The sequence below is a fragment of the Schistocerca piceifrons genome, chromosome 4 (genome assembly GCF_021461385.2).
Source record: "Schistocerca piceifrons isolate TAMUIC-IGC-003096 chromosome 4, iqSchPice1.1, whole genome shotgun sequence".
NCBI lineage: Eukaryota > Metazoa > Arthropoda > Insecta > Orthoptera > Acrididae > Schistocerca > Schistocerca piceifrons.
Window position 1 is genome coordinate 100,122,559 of NC_060141.1, and position 14,937 is coordinate 100,137,495.

The 14,937-nt window shown below is 44.9% G+C and overlaps 1 protein-coding gene across 2 annotated transcripts in view; it reads left to right on the top strand.

Moving 5' to 3' along the window:
* Window positions 1-14,937, top strand: part of LOC124796361 — a 211,235-nt gene that overhangs the window by 83,193 nt on the left and 113,105 nt on the right. The gene's annotated exons all lie outside the window — the stretch shown is intronic.

Genomic DNA, 14,937 nt, shown 5'->3' on the forward strand with positions numbered 1-14,937 from the left:
TGATCTTTTTGACAGGAAATCACGAATCTAGTAGCACAACGCGATATTCCGTAGACACTCAGTATGCAATATGGTTAGGAAACGCTTGTGAGAAACGGTGTCAAAAGCCTTCTGAAATGTAAAAATATGGAATCAATTTGACATCCTCAGCCGATACCACTCATTACTTCGTGCCAGTTGTGTTTCACAAGAACGATATTTTCTGAATCCATCCTGACTGTGTGTCAATAAATCGTTTTCTTCGAGGTAATTTATAATCTTGGAACACAGTACATGTTCCAATACCCCACTGTAAATCGACGTTAATTATATGGGCCTGTATTCAGTGGATTATTCCTATTTCTCTTTTTTGGTATTTGTGTGACTTGAGCAATTTTCCAGTCTTTAGGCATGTACCTTTCTGTGAGCGAGCGGTTGTACACAATTGCTAAATATGGAGCTATTGTGTCAACATACTCATTGTAAAGTACGGCGTCAGACCTGCCTCTCTGGTGCCTTTCTTTAAGCCAGACTGAGCATTATCTAACACATTTTCAGTTTTCTTTTAGATTCTTCCGTATATTATACTTGTCAGCAACTTAGTAGGTATAACAACGACACGTATTTGGTTGGTTGAATCGAGGGGGAGGGGAACAAACAGCGAGGTCATTGGTTCGACCGAATTAGGGAAGGATTGGGAAGGAAATCGGCCGTGCCCTTTCAAAGGAACCATCACGACATTCGCTTGAAACGATCTAGGAAAATCACGGAAAACCTAAATCAGGATGACCGGTCGCGGGTTTGAACCGTCGTCCTCCCGAATGCGAAGCCAATGTGCTAACAACTGCGCCGCCTCGCTCAGTGACGCGTATTTAGACTAACCGAATAAATCATATCAAAAGTGCTAATGTTGTAATCTTGTCCTTTTATGCGAAACTTGCTGTGTACACACACTATAGAACACAGCATTGTATGGAAGCTCTCACGGATTGTGGGAGAAGAAGAGAATCGAAGCGTTTGGGTTGTGGTGTTGCAGAAAAGTGCTAAAATTATGTTGACAAGACAAAGTAAGGTCCTTCGAGTGGCAGCGCGGATGACTGCCATACGGAGGACCATGGTTCGATTCGCAGTACCTGCTAGAGATTTCTTCTTGATGGGAACAGTGGACGGGGTTCACTCGGCCTCGTGAAGCAAACTGAGGGGTTACTTGACATAGTAGCTGCAGGACGCGAAAACTGACCACACGACCCTCTATGCTTCATCGAATGACGCCATTGGCAAGGGATGAGACTGCCGTTGGTCGGTACTGATAGACCCGCCAGGGCCTGTGGACAGAGTTTACGTTTATGTTTACGATAAGTTAAGAAATGTTCTCCGTAGACTCAGTAGCGAAATGCGTATATGGAAAACACTGACTAGGAAAAGGGACAGGGCGATAGGATGTTTTTTAAGATATCAGTGAATAACTTCCAAGCCTAGATGCTACCGTAGATGGCAAGAATTGCAGAGAAAGAAAGACAATGGAACACACCTAGCAAATAATGGAGGACGCTGGGCGCAATCGCTATTCTGAGATGATGAGGTTGGCATAAGGGAGGAATTCGTGACGGGCAAAAACAAACCAGCCTGAAAATTGAAGGAGAAAACAATTAAATACATATATTTTCTGGACTAAATTACTGTTCTTTTCGTGTGTGTGTGTGCGTGTGTGTGTGTGTGTGTGTGTGTGTGTGTGTGTGTGTGTGTGCGTCTGTGTGTGTCCTGTTGCAGCCTTGAAATCACTTGAAAGGCGTCCGTCGTACTCTCAAAAATAATTGTTTCAACCAAAATTCGGGACATAACAATTAGTTTTGTAACTCTACAGCCAATTAAAAACAAATACGGGATAAAGAAACCACGCAGTTATTAAACAACCCGTCATTTGAAACTTCCTGGCAGATTAAAACTGTGTGTCCCACCGAGACTCGAACTCGGGATCTTTGCCTTTCGCGGGCAAGTGCTCTACCATCTGAGCTACCGAAGCACGACTCACGGCCGGTCCTCACAGCTTTACTTCTGCCAGTATTTCCTCTCCTACTTTCCAAACTTTACAGAAACTTGCAGAACTAGCACTCCCGAAAGAAAGGATACTGCGGAGACATGGCTTAGCCACAGCCTGGGGGATGTTTCCAGAATGAGATTTTCACTCTGCAGCGGAGTGTGCGCTGATATGAAACTTCCTGGCAGAGTTCGAGTCTCGGTCGGGCACACAGTTTTAATCTGCCAGGAAATTTCATATCAGCGCACACTCCGCTGCAGAGTGAAAATCTCATTCTGGAACCCGTCATATGCCTCTGGAAACAGCCGGGAAAAGAGGTCAATATCTGAGGTTTATAAATGGCTCTGAGCACTGTGGGACTTAACATCTGAGGTCATCAGTCCCTTATAACTTAGAACTACCTAAAACTAACTAACCTAAGGACATCACACACATCCATGCCCAAGCCATGATTCGAACCTGCGACCGTTGCGGTCGCGCGGTTCCAGACTGTAGCGCCTAGAACCGCTCGGCCACCCTGGCCGGCAAACGAGTTGTCATTGCAGAACTGAGGAGTTTAATGTGGGTTGATGAAGCGGGAAGTCAGTGTTGTCAGTACATATATGCCTTTGATTGACAAACCATAGTCATGACAACCAATGCAACAGATTTTGAGTTACGTTGTGGACGAAACCTTTATGAACATTTTTTTTTCTTCATTAAGCTTTGTTAATGCAGTAACAGTCTCAGAGTTTCACATGCTCCTCAGCACTACAACTGTAATATTCCTCCTTTTGACTTGTGTGTGTTATGTAATACTTGCGTGTATTTCGTATTCTCTGAATTGGTTTACAAAACATACTGTCATGCAAAGCCAACTGTAATATTCTTATACTATACTGTCAATAATAAACAATGTAACAAACAGAAATACAGTTACCTATCCGGACAGCTAAACCACAAAAACAAGTGTAATAACCGTGTGTGTTGACCTAAGGAATAAGCATCAGACTTTAAGTCGTTTCTTCAAATAAGTCATTAGTTCAGAGGTATGGCAAATAACAGTAGTTAGACTACTATTCTGCATCGATAACAATATATGTGGTTGGTGGTACAGTATAATTCGCCAGTCTAATTAGGCTGAGTAGGACAGCAGAAAAGTTTGCAACTCCCTACTTACCTAAAAGATTTCATTTTAGATTTAGATAAAAGATGGTTCAGTAATACAAGAATAGTTTGGCCGTTCGAAACGAAACTACAGCACCCAATTGCTTAATCAAACAGACTAATTTCATGAAAACTAAAGTAAATTTGGACAGGCGGGTTTTCTACATCAACATACACTCCTGGAAATTGAAATAAGAACACCGTGAATTCATTGTCCCAGGAAGGGGAAACTTTATTGACACATTCCTGGGGTCAGATACATCACATGATCACACTGACAGAACCACAGGCACATAGACACAGGCAACAGAGCATGCACAATGTCGGCACTAGTACAGTGTATATCCACCTTTCGCAGCAATGCAGGCTGCTATTCTCCCATGGAGACGATCGTACAGATGCTGGATGTAGTCCTGTGGAACGGCTTGCCATGCCATTTCCACCTGGCGCCTCAGTTGGACCAGCGTTCGTGCTGGACGTGCAGACCGCGTGAGACGACGCTTCATCCAGTCCCAAACATGCTCAATGGGGGACAGATCCGGAGATCTTGCTGGCCAGGGTAGTTGACTTACACCTTCTAGAGCACGTTGGGTGGCACGGGATACATGCGGACGTGCATTGTCCTGTTGGAACAGCAAGTTCCCTTGCCGGTCTAGGAATGGTAGAACGATGGGTTCGATGACGGTTTGGATGTACCGTGCACTATTCAGTGTCCCCTCGACGATCACCAGTGGTGTACGGCCAGTGTAGGAGATCGTTCCCCACACCATGATGCCGGGTGTTGGCCCTGTGTGCCTCGGTCGTATGCAGTCCTGATTGTGGCGCTCACCTGCACGGCGCCAAACACGCATACGACCATCATTGGCACCAAGGCAGAAGCGACTGTCATCGCTGAAGACGACACGTCTCCATTCGTCCCTCCATTCACGCCTGTCGCGACACCACTGGAGGCGGGCTGCACGATGTTGGGGCGTGAGCGGAAGACGGCCTAACGGTGTGCGGGACCGTAGCCCAGCTTCATGGAGACGGTTGCGAATGGTCCTCGCCGATACCCCAGGAGCAACAGTGTCCCTAAATTGCTGGGAAGTGGCGGTGCGGTCCCCTACGGCACTGCGTAGGATCCTACGGTCTTGGCGTGCATCCGTGCGTCGCTGCGGTCCGGTCCCAGGTCGACGGGCACGTGCACCTTTCGCCGACCACTGGCGACAACATCGATGTACTGTGGAGACCTCACGCCCCACGTATTGAGCAATTCGGCGGTACGTCCACCCGGCCTCCCGCATGCCCACTATACGCCCTCGCTCAAAGTCCGTCAACTGCACATACGGTTCACGTCCACGCTGTCGCGGCATGCTACCAGCGTTAAAGACTGCGATGGAGCTCCTTATGCCACGGCAAACTGGCTGACACTGACGGCGGCGGTGCACAAATGCTGCGCAGCTAGCGCCATTCGACGGCCAACACCGCGGTTCCTGGTGTGTCCGCTGTGCCGTGCGTGTGATCATTGCTTGTACAGCCCTCTCGCAGTGTCCGGAGCAAGTATGGTGAGTCTGACACACCGGTGTCAATGTGTTCTTTTTTCCATTTCCAGGAGTGTATTTGGTACTCAACAATTCATTGATTCACTCTAAACTGTTTAACGTTACTATTTATCACCATTAATCATCAACTTAGTATTTCCTTTCATTTTTCCTACGTATTCACATACGTAATGTGAAAGCAGCAAACAATTTGTCTAATGTGGTCTCTGAATCTGACATAACCTTACATAATCATTTAAAACAGAAAATTATAGAAATGTTAATTATGAAATTCTCAGTTATTCTTTCCATCAATTATTTCACTGATTAATCACTGATTTGCCAACAATATATTACAGATTTCACAGTCTTGGCTGAATACAGGTCACTCGAAATTTTCATTTACCGGGTTAGGATCCTGCTTGGTTTATGAGCGGGATAAATTACCAGGTGGACACAGTTGTTAATTTGGATGATGGTTATTATTCTTAAAGCACATTTCAACTTCCTGGCACACACTATAATACATAGCTAAAATGTCGTAGCCTGTAAGCTGTGATCAGCGACGGTGGCATTGGTGGCAACAACTGCATTAATATCAGAATGGCCAAGAGCAGTTATCCATGTCGGACTTATTTCCTCTACATGGCGATGATCCTTCTTATAATCAACAGCCCGTTTTTCTCCCCATACCACACCGTGATAAACCGCAGTTGCCAACCGAGGCAAGATGCAACAATATGGCGCACTCCACACTACGCTGGCGCTGTACGTGCTGTCTCTAAGATCACTGGCACCGACTGACTTTGTTCGCGCCCCCCAAAGCGCGCCAAACGTTTCCACTCCCACCTTTTCCTACGCTTACCCAGCTTCCCGTTCCTGACGGAACTACTCCATCTTTTATACTATACCTATCTCATACAGCCCTAAGTGAGTGCCAGTAACTATTGCATACATAATTACATTATAGCAACTTTTTACATTTAATAATTATAACAAATAGATATCTTTACAATATTTAAAAGTAAATATTACACCCTTTTTCTTAATATGTACATTCATATTAATCTTATCAAAGAGTTTCAATATCGATTTCGCTTCAAACAAGATGTCCCTACTTCTGCTTAAACAGTTTCAATAAAATATTTACAAAAAATTTAAAAAAAATGAACAATAATGTCACACAACTACTGCAACAACATCTATAATAAAGATAGTTACAGCCACTAAATACGAGACTCTAGTCTTGAAAGCTGGCCTGATGTACCTTTAAAATGTGCTTTCAACTGGCTGCTTATTTCTTGTATATATAGCGTGTAATATTAAAAATAACTTCAGTCTTTTGCATGTAAGAAAAGTTTATATTTCACTCATATTCTAACAAGTAAAATATTTGAAATCGTTCTGACCCGGCGTACACACAGAGTTAGAATTCGTTAATGGTTCTTTCGTCAAGCAATAGGACATTATAAAACCAAAACTTTGAATTCGGCTTTACAACTGGTACCTATTTTCAAATATTTCATGTCACAATTATTTGTATCTCTGAGTTCTAAATAACCTTTAGACTTGTTACTGCTGTTAGCTTTAATATTACACTACTGGCCATTAAAATTGCTACACCAAGAAGAAATGCAGATGATAAACAGGTATTCATTGGACAGATATATTATACTAGAACTGACATGTGATTACGTTTTCACGCAATTTGGGTGCATAGATCCTGAGAAATCAGTACCCAGAACAACGACCTCTGGCCTTAATAACGGCCTTGATACGCCTGGCCATTGAGTCAAACAGAGTTTGCATGGCGTGTACAGGTACAGCAGCCCGTGCAGCTTCAACACGATACCGCAGTTCATCAGGAGTAGTGATTGGCGTATTGTGCGGAGCCAATTGCTCGGTCGCCATTGACCAGACGTTATCAATTAGTGAGAGATATGGAGAACGTGCTGGCCAGGTCAGCAGTTGAACATTTTCTGTATCCAGAAAGGCCGGTATAGGACCTGCAACATGCGGTCGTGCATTATCCTGCTGAAATGTAGGGTTTCGCAGGGATCGAATGAAGGGTAGAGCCACGGGTCGTAACACATCTGAAATGTAACGTCCACTGTTCAAAGTGCCGTCAATGCGAACAAGAGGTGACCGAGACGTGTAACCAGTGGCACCCCATACCATAACGCCGGGTGATACGCCAGTATGGCGATGATGAATACACGCTTCCGATGCGCGTTCACCGCAGTGTCGTCAAACACGGATGCCACCATCACGATGCTGTAAACAGAATCTGGATTCATCCGAAAAAATGACGTTTTGTCATTCGTGCACCCAGGTTCATCGTTGAGTACACCATCGCAGGTGCTCCTGTCTGTGATGCAGCGTCAAGGGTAACCGCAGCCATGGTCTCCGAGCTGATAGTCCATGCTGCTGCAAACGTCGTCGAACTGTTCGTGCAGATGGTTGTTGTCTTGCAAACGTCCCCACTTGTTGACTCAGGGATCGAGACGTGGCTGCACGATCCGTTACAGCCATGCGGATAAGATGTCTTTCATCTCGACCGCTAGTGATACGAGGCTGTTGGGATCCAGCACGGCGTTCCGTATTATGCTCCTGAACCCACCGATTCCATATTCTGCTAACAGTCATTGGATCTCGATCAACGCGAGCAGCAACTTCGCGATACGATAAACCGCAATCGCGGCAGGCTACAATCCGATCTTTATCAAAGTAGGAAACGTGATGGTACGCATTTATCCTCCTTACACAACAACGTTTCACCAGGCTACGCCGGTCAACTGCTGTTTGTGTATGAGAAATCGGTATGAAACTTTCCTCATGTCAGCACGTTGTAGGTGTCGCCACCGGCGCCAACCTTGTGTTAGTGCACTGAAAAGCTAATCAATTGCATATCACAGCATCTTCTTCCTGTCGGTTAAATTTCGCGTCTGTAACACGTCATCTTCGTGGTGTAGCAATTTTAATGGCCAGTAGTGTACTAACCTAGTGCAGAGTACTTTTAAGTTGCGCCAAACAATGATATTTTTAATAGCCATTAAAATCAGTATAATTTACTGCCATTTCTCATTTGCCAGTTTTGTCTTCTTCTGTTTTTTTTTTTCACATCTCTTGCAAGCTCTGTTAGTTTCTTTGTCTTCATTGTTCTTGACTAACAGCGTTGTATGTCAGCCACTGACGAAGAAGATAATGTGGGTTCTGTAGCTTCCTTGACAACAGCTACGAAATAATTCGTGGCCTTGAACAGTTGATAACAACAGAAGTCTTTCAAACGCAAGCAAAGCAATGTGCTACCGCAATGTATTATCAGTACGTCGGATCACTGAGTCAGTACGCAGTATTATCTAGAATTCCCGATGACGCACGGAAGTACAGGATCAAGTTAACGACGTTTTGTTTACGACCTGCATCGGGGTTTCAGGAACAGTCATGTATTGTTATAAATGAATTTTTTTTAAAACAAAAAAGAGTCCTCGTTGTGAAGTATATCTCAGTCACGATGTGTGCCGAGAAGCGATTGTATCTTGAGTGCTGATGAGTAACGAAAAGATAGCTTACGGAGCGAGGTGCTCTACAGATTTAACCGTATGAATTACGAAAAAGGTAAACATTGTGCCACTAGGAAGAATTGGCTTATTACGTCACTCCTCAAGATCCATCATATGCAATGGGAAAGTTATACGAGTACGCTAAGTGATAAAAAGAGTGAAACATCCAGAACTTTTGGAGGAAAAGAAATGAAAGTTGATAGGTTGGTAGGGTATGTGATGTGGTATCAATGTTTACGAAATCTAGTCCACTTTGCTAACAACTTGACAGTAAGGGACCACTTATCAGTATGACGCTGCACCCGCTCTGACCTGGATGCATGCACTGATTCAATTGAGAAGGATGTCATCAAATGGCTGTATCCTCTCCTGAGATAAGCTGGCTCACACCATTGTAACTGGTCCGTCATATCCAGGATACTGCACTAGAGCGAAGTTAATATCCAAGTTATTTCCGCCCCTGTTCTACTGGGAAACTTGTGGGAAAGTGGCACCACCAACCTATTACACGAGAAGTAACACATGAGGACGCAGGATATCCGTAATGCACCATTGTGCCGTCCAAGTACTTTCAGCTACTTCCAGCCAAGACCTGAAGTCATACCGGATGGCACCCCATAACATTATGCCAGGAGTAACACCGCTATGTTTCTCCAAAACACTGGAAGACTACTTACCGACGATGGTCATATGGTGTAGCGTGGAACCGCGATTCATCACTGAACGTCATGCTATGCCATTGAGTAGCCCATGCTTCACGGTCACGGCATCAGTCCAAACACCGCGGATTGTGCTGTGGTGTTAATGGCAGGGAGGCAATTTCCTAGTCTGGCTGCAGTTAGTCTCCGACCAATGGTACAGGATGACACAGAACGTTGTTCTGACATGACACGAGCAGATGCGAAGGGGTTGGGTGCGCTTAGTGCACAATATACACTGAAGAGCCAAAGAAACTGGTACACCTCCCTAATATCGTGGGTGCAGGGCCCCCGCAAACATGCAGGAGTGCCGCAACACGACGTGACATGGACTCGACTAATGTCTGAAGTAATGCTGTAGGGAATTGAAACCATGAATCTTGCAGCGCTGTCAATAAATCGGTAAGAGTACGAGGGGGTGGAGATCACTTCTGAACTGCACGTTGCATGGCATCCCAGATATTCTCAATAATGTTCATGTCTGGGGAGTTTGGTGGTCAGCAGAAGTGTTTACACTCTGAAGAGTGTTCCTGGATCCACTCTATAACAATTCTGGACGTGTGGAGTGTCGCATTGTCCTGCTGCAATTGCCCAAGTCCGTCGGAATGCACAATGGACATGAATGGATGCAGGTGATCAGACAGGATACTTACATACGTGTCACATGTCAAAGTCATATCTAGATGTATCAGGGGTCCCATATCAATCACTGCACACGCCCCACACCATTATAGAACCTCCACCAGCTTGAACAGTCCTCTGCTGACATGTTGAGTCCATGGATTCAGGAGGTTGTCTCTACAGGGTGTTACAAAAAGGTACGGCCAAACTTTCAGGAAACATTCCTCACACACAAATAAAGAAAAGATGTTATGTGGACATGTGTCCGTAAACGCTTAATTTCCATGTTAGAGCTCATTTTAGTTTCGTCAGTATGTACTGTACTTCCTCGATTCACCGCCAGTTGGCCCAATTGAAGGAAGGTAATGTTGACTTCGGTGCTTGCGTTGACATGCAACTCATTGCTCTACAATAGCATCAAGCACATCAGTACGTAGCATCAACAGGTTACTGTTCATCACGAACGTGGTTTTGCGGTCAGTGCAATATTTACAAATGCGGAGTTGGCAGATACCCATTTGATGTATGGATTAGCATGGGGCAATAGCCGTGGCGCGGTACGTTTGTGTCGAGACAGATTTCCAGAACGAAGGTGTCCCGACAGGAAGACGTTCGAAGCAATTGATCGGCTTCTTAGGGAGCCCGGAACATTCCAGCCTATGACTCGCGACTGGGGAAGACCTAGAACGACGAGGACACCTGCAATGGACGAGGCAATTCTTCGTGCAGTTGACGATAATCCTAATGTCAGCGTCAGAGAAGTAACTGCTGTACAAGGTGACGTTGACCACGTCACTGTATGGAGAGTGCTACGGGACAACAAGTTGTTTCCGTACCATGTACAGCGTGTGCAGGCACTATCAGCAGCTTATTGGCCTCCACGGGTACACTTCTGCGAATGGTTCATCCAACAATGTGTCAATCCTAATTTTAGTGCAAATGTTCTCTTTACGGATGAGGCTTCATTCCAACGTGACCAAATTGTAAATTTTCACAATCAACATGTGTGGGCTGACGAGAATCCGCACGCAATTGTGCAATCACGTCATCAACACAGATTTTCTCTGAACGTTTGGGCAGGCATTGTTGGTGATGTCTTGATTGGGCCCCATGTTCTTCCACCTACGCTCAATGGAGCACGTTATCATGATTTCATACGGGATACTCTACCTTTGCTGCTAGAACATGTGCCTTTACAAGTACGACACAACATGTGGTTCATGCACGACGGAGCTCCCGCACATTTCAGTCGAAGTGTTCGTACGCTTCTGAACAACAGATTCGGTGACCGATGGATTGGTAGAGGCGGTCCAATTCCATGGCCTCCACGCTCTCCTGACCTCAACCCTCTTGACTTTCATTTATGGGGCATTTGAAAGCTCTTGTCTACGCAACCCCGGTACCAAATGTAGAGACTCTTCGTGCTCGTATTGTGGACGGCTGTGATACAATACGCCATTCTCCAGGGCTGCATCAGCGCATCAGGGATTCCATGCGACGGAGGGTGGATGCATGTATCCTCGCTAACGGAGGACATTTTGAACATTTCCTGTAACAAAGTGTTTGCAGTCACGACGGTACGTTCTGTTGCTGTGTGTTTCCATTCCATATTTAATGTGATTTGAAGAGAAGTAATAAAATGAGCTCTAACATGGAAAGTAAGCGTTTCCGGACACATGTCCACATAACATATTTTCTTTCCTTGTGTGTGAGGAATTTTTCCTGAAAGTTTGGCCGTACCTTTTTGTAACACCCTGAATATCCACACACGTTCCTCCGTTCGATACAATTTAAAACGAGACTTGTCCTACAAGGCAACATGTTTCCAGACATCAACAGTCAAATGTCGGTGTCGACGGGCTCAGGCAAGGCGTAAAGCTTTGCGTCGTGCAGTCACCAAGGGTACACGAGTGGCTCAGAAAGCCCATATCGATAATGATTCGTTGAACAGTTGGCACGCAGATACTTACTGGTGGCACAGCACTGCGATCTGCAACAATTTGCGGAAGGGTTACTCTTCTGTCACGTAGAACGATTCTCTTCAGTCCTTATATACGCTATCTGGACATGTAACAAAACTAAACACGAACAATCTCATGCTTTCTGGTGCCCCATTCTGTCAGAGAGAACTGCAAATCTACATCATTTACGACCCACTGGTGGTGTACGCATGTGCGAAGTTACATTGACATCCGGCGGTGTGTTCTGACTGCTTCACTTTTTGTCGGGCAATGTACTTATACAAATTCCAAAAAAGAAGAATTAAAATGTCCATTTTTGCTGTAACGAACGTTTATACGTGAAAAATATTTTTTAAAGAGATTAGGGCTTATTTGTATCGCCAGGTGGTAGCAACCAACCCACTATACTAATGACTATTAAAAGTTTGCAAGTTATAATTTTCCGTTTCTGTAAAAAATAAAGTAGGTGCCTTGAGTGCAGTGTAATACGCCAGTGATTTTTAGCGTCAGAAATGTTTACTTTGTGCATAGTTCATAAGGTTATTCTTTGACAACAGAGACGTCCACGTGTGCAGCAATGTGTTTGGTTATGATCCATCGATCATCTCGAATGAGAGTGTCCGGACGTTCCACCAGCAGGAGTCACAGTAGTATGCGGTCGGCCGGTGTGTGCCACCTCGTTGCGATGATGACAGACGCCTCGCCCAACGACTCAGAGTGCTTTTGTTCACTGTCAGGTCTCCGTAGACATTTTGCAAGCGCCTGTGAATATCTGCAGCGCTCTGGTTTTCCGTCAAAACAAACTCAATGACAGGTCTCCGCTTGGGAACCACCTCCTTTACAGATGCCGTTCTGAAGGCCATGTCTAGAGCCGCCACCTACAGGAACTTCATGAAACTGTCGGGGGTCAATGGGGAATATTTCGGATGTCACAAAAAAAGTTTCGCTTTTTTTCAGCTGAAATTGACCGAGAAAAAAATGTGTTACATTACTTATTGAACACCCTCGTAGTAATAGTTGCTTCAGAAGCCAACACGAGAAAAGATTTAAAATTGTTGCAGATTATCAAAGAATACAGCGAATGAGTTCGCTCAGTTATCTGGAATGTGAAGTGCCAAGTTACTCCAAAGGTATAGTTTGAAAGAAAAATATGCAAAATGAAACGTAGTACATGGATACATAAAAGACGTCTGCGGAAAAATATGAACAAATAACAAAAACAAGTACACACAGTGTGCTGCTAAGATTTGCAGAAGGTCTACGATATGCCAGTGGAAAATGGATTCTACAACATACAAAAGAAAAAGAAATATGTTGCTAATATCTTCGTTAGATGTAGGTTTGAACTACCTGATTCGAAGTCTTGGCATAAGACACTCAGTTAGAGTTACAAATAGCCTCGTGGAGGATGTGAGACAGTGCCAACATAAATGGTCCCAGCATCTTCTGATAATGCTTTCAGAGAGATTACCACTTCAATATGTCTGAAGTCCCAGGGAACGAGCGAGAAGAAATCTCTTCCCGTAACCTCGGAAAAGGACTACATATGAACTTTGACTTTGGAAAGAAACAATTATGTAATTATGTCCCTGACCGAAGTTGTCAAGATACCTTCTAATTTACCTTATCAAACAATGAACTAAACATACTATATTCGAAGAAGTCACTGACAAACGACAGTGTCAGTGTGGAGAACAATTTTAGATAATGGTCTATTTGATTTTGTAAGTTGGCGCAAATGGTTGCTGCTGCATCACGTAGAACAGCATCTGTCAAAGATTGTTTCTGCCTCGTAACTGACACAAATTCTCCAATGGAAATGAAATGATCGTTTGGCGTCATTGGCTGGGAGGCCCGTTGCGGGGCAGTCCGGTCGCCTAGGTGCAGGTCTTATTACATTCGACGCCACATTGGGCGACCTGCGCGCCGAATGGGGATGAAATGATGACGAAGACAGCACAACACCCAGTCCCTGAGCGGAGAAAATCCCCCACCCAGCCGGGAATCGAACGCGGGCCCTTAGGACACCAATCCGTCACGCTGACCGCTCAGCTATAGGGGCGGAAAACTCTTCAGTGGTCCAACCAGAGGCGAGAATGGTGTTTAACCTTGGCGCGTCTGTCGATATAACACTTTGTCCTGACAGAGACAAGCGCAACTCTATACGACTGTGTCGCTCCAGTTCGCTCAGACAGAGCAATGGATTTCACACATCTAAGCTGCTGAAGTTAAATGGAAAGAACGAATGAATCAACAGATTGTGAATGACGGAAAAATTCTCCAAGAAATATAGAAGCGATATAGAATGGAACGATCATGTGAGAAATAGGGTAGGGAAGGCGAATGGACGACTTCGATTTATTCGGAGGATTATAGGTTCAAATGGTTCAAATGGCTCTGAGCACTATGGGACTCAACTTCTGAGGTCATCAGTCCCCTAGATCTTAGAACTACGTAAACCTAACTAACCTAAGGACATCACACACATCCATGCCCAAGGCAGGATTCGAACCTGCGACCGTAGCGGTCGCGTCGTTCCAGACTGAAGCGCCTAGAACCACTAGGCCAAACCGGTCGGCAGAATTTTAGGAAAAAGTGGTCCACGTGTATAGGAGACCACCTATAGGACGCTGATGTGACCTATTCTTGAGTAGTGTTCAAGTGTTTGGGACCCGTACCAGGTCGGACTGAAGGAAGACTTCGAAGCAATTCAAAGGAGGGTTACTAGATTCGCTCCCGGTAGGTTCGAACAACACTTAAGCGCTACGGAAATCCTTCTGGAACTCACATGGGACTCCCTGGAGGGAAGGCGACGTTCTTTTCGAGAAGCGCTTTTGAGAAAATTTAGCAAACCAGCATTTTAAGTTGACTGACACACAATTCTACTGCCGCCAACGTACATTGCCCATAAGGACCACGAAGATACGAGAAATTAGGGGTCATACGGAGGCTTATCGACAGTCGTTTCTTCCTCGTTTCTTCCTCGCTCTGCGAGTGGAACAGGAAAGAAATTGAGTAGTAGTGGTACATGGTACCCTCCGCTAAGCACTGTACGATGGCTTGCGAAGTGTCCATGTAGATATAGATACAGGTAGGGCTCATCAAGAAGTGCCACAGGTGTCTGAGTTGACTGCTGGATACATCCTGTGTACCCACAAGCTATCATAAAAACCTTCATATCTGGAGCTTTCAAGTGCGTGATATCTTTTATCATTCACTGTGAAGTTTTTCTTATTTTATTGCATAATATTTTAGAGATGTAAATAATGTACCACATCATCTATGCTCAGAGTTTCGGACTACTTGTCTCACATCAGTTGCACGTCCCTGCAGAGCCGCTGTTCCTTTGTGTTCCCATCCATCAGAGCGAGATGGCTGTGCTGCAGCGCTCACGCCGTCTGTGGAAGCGTT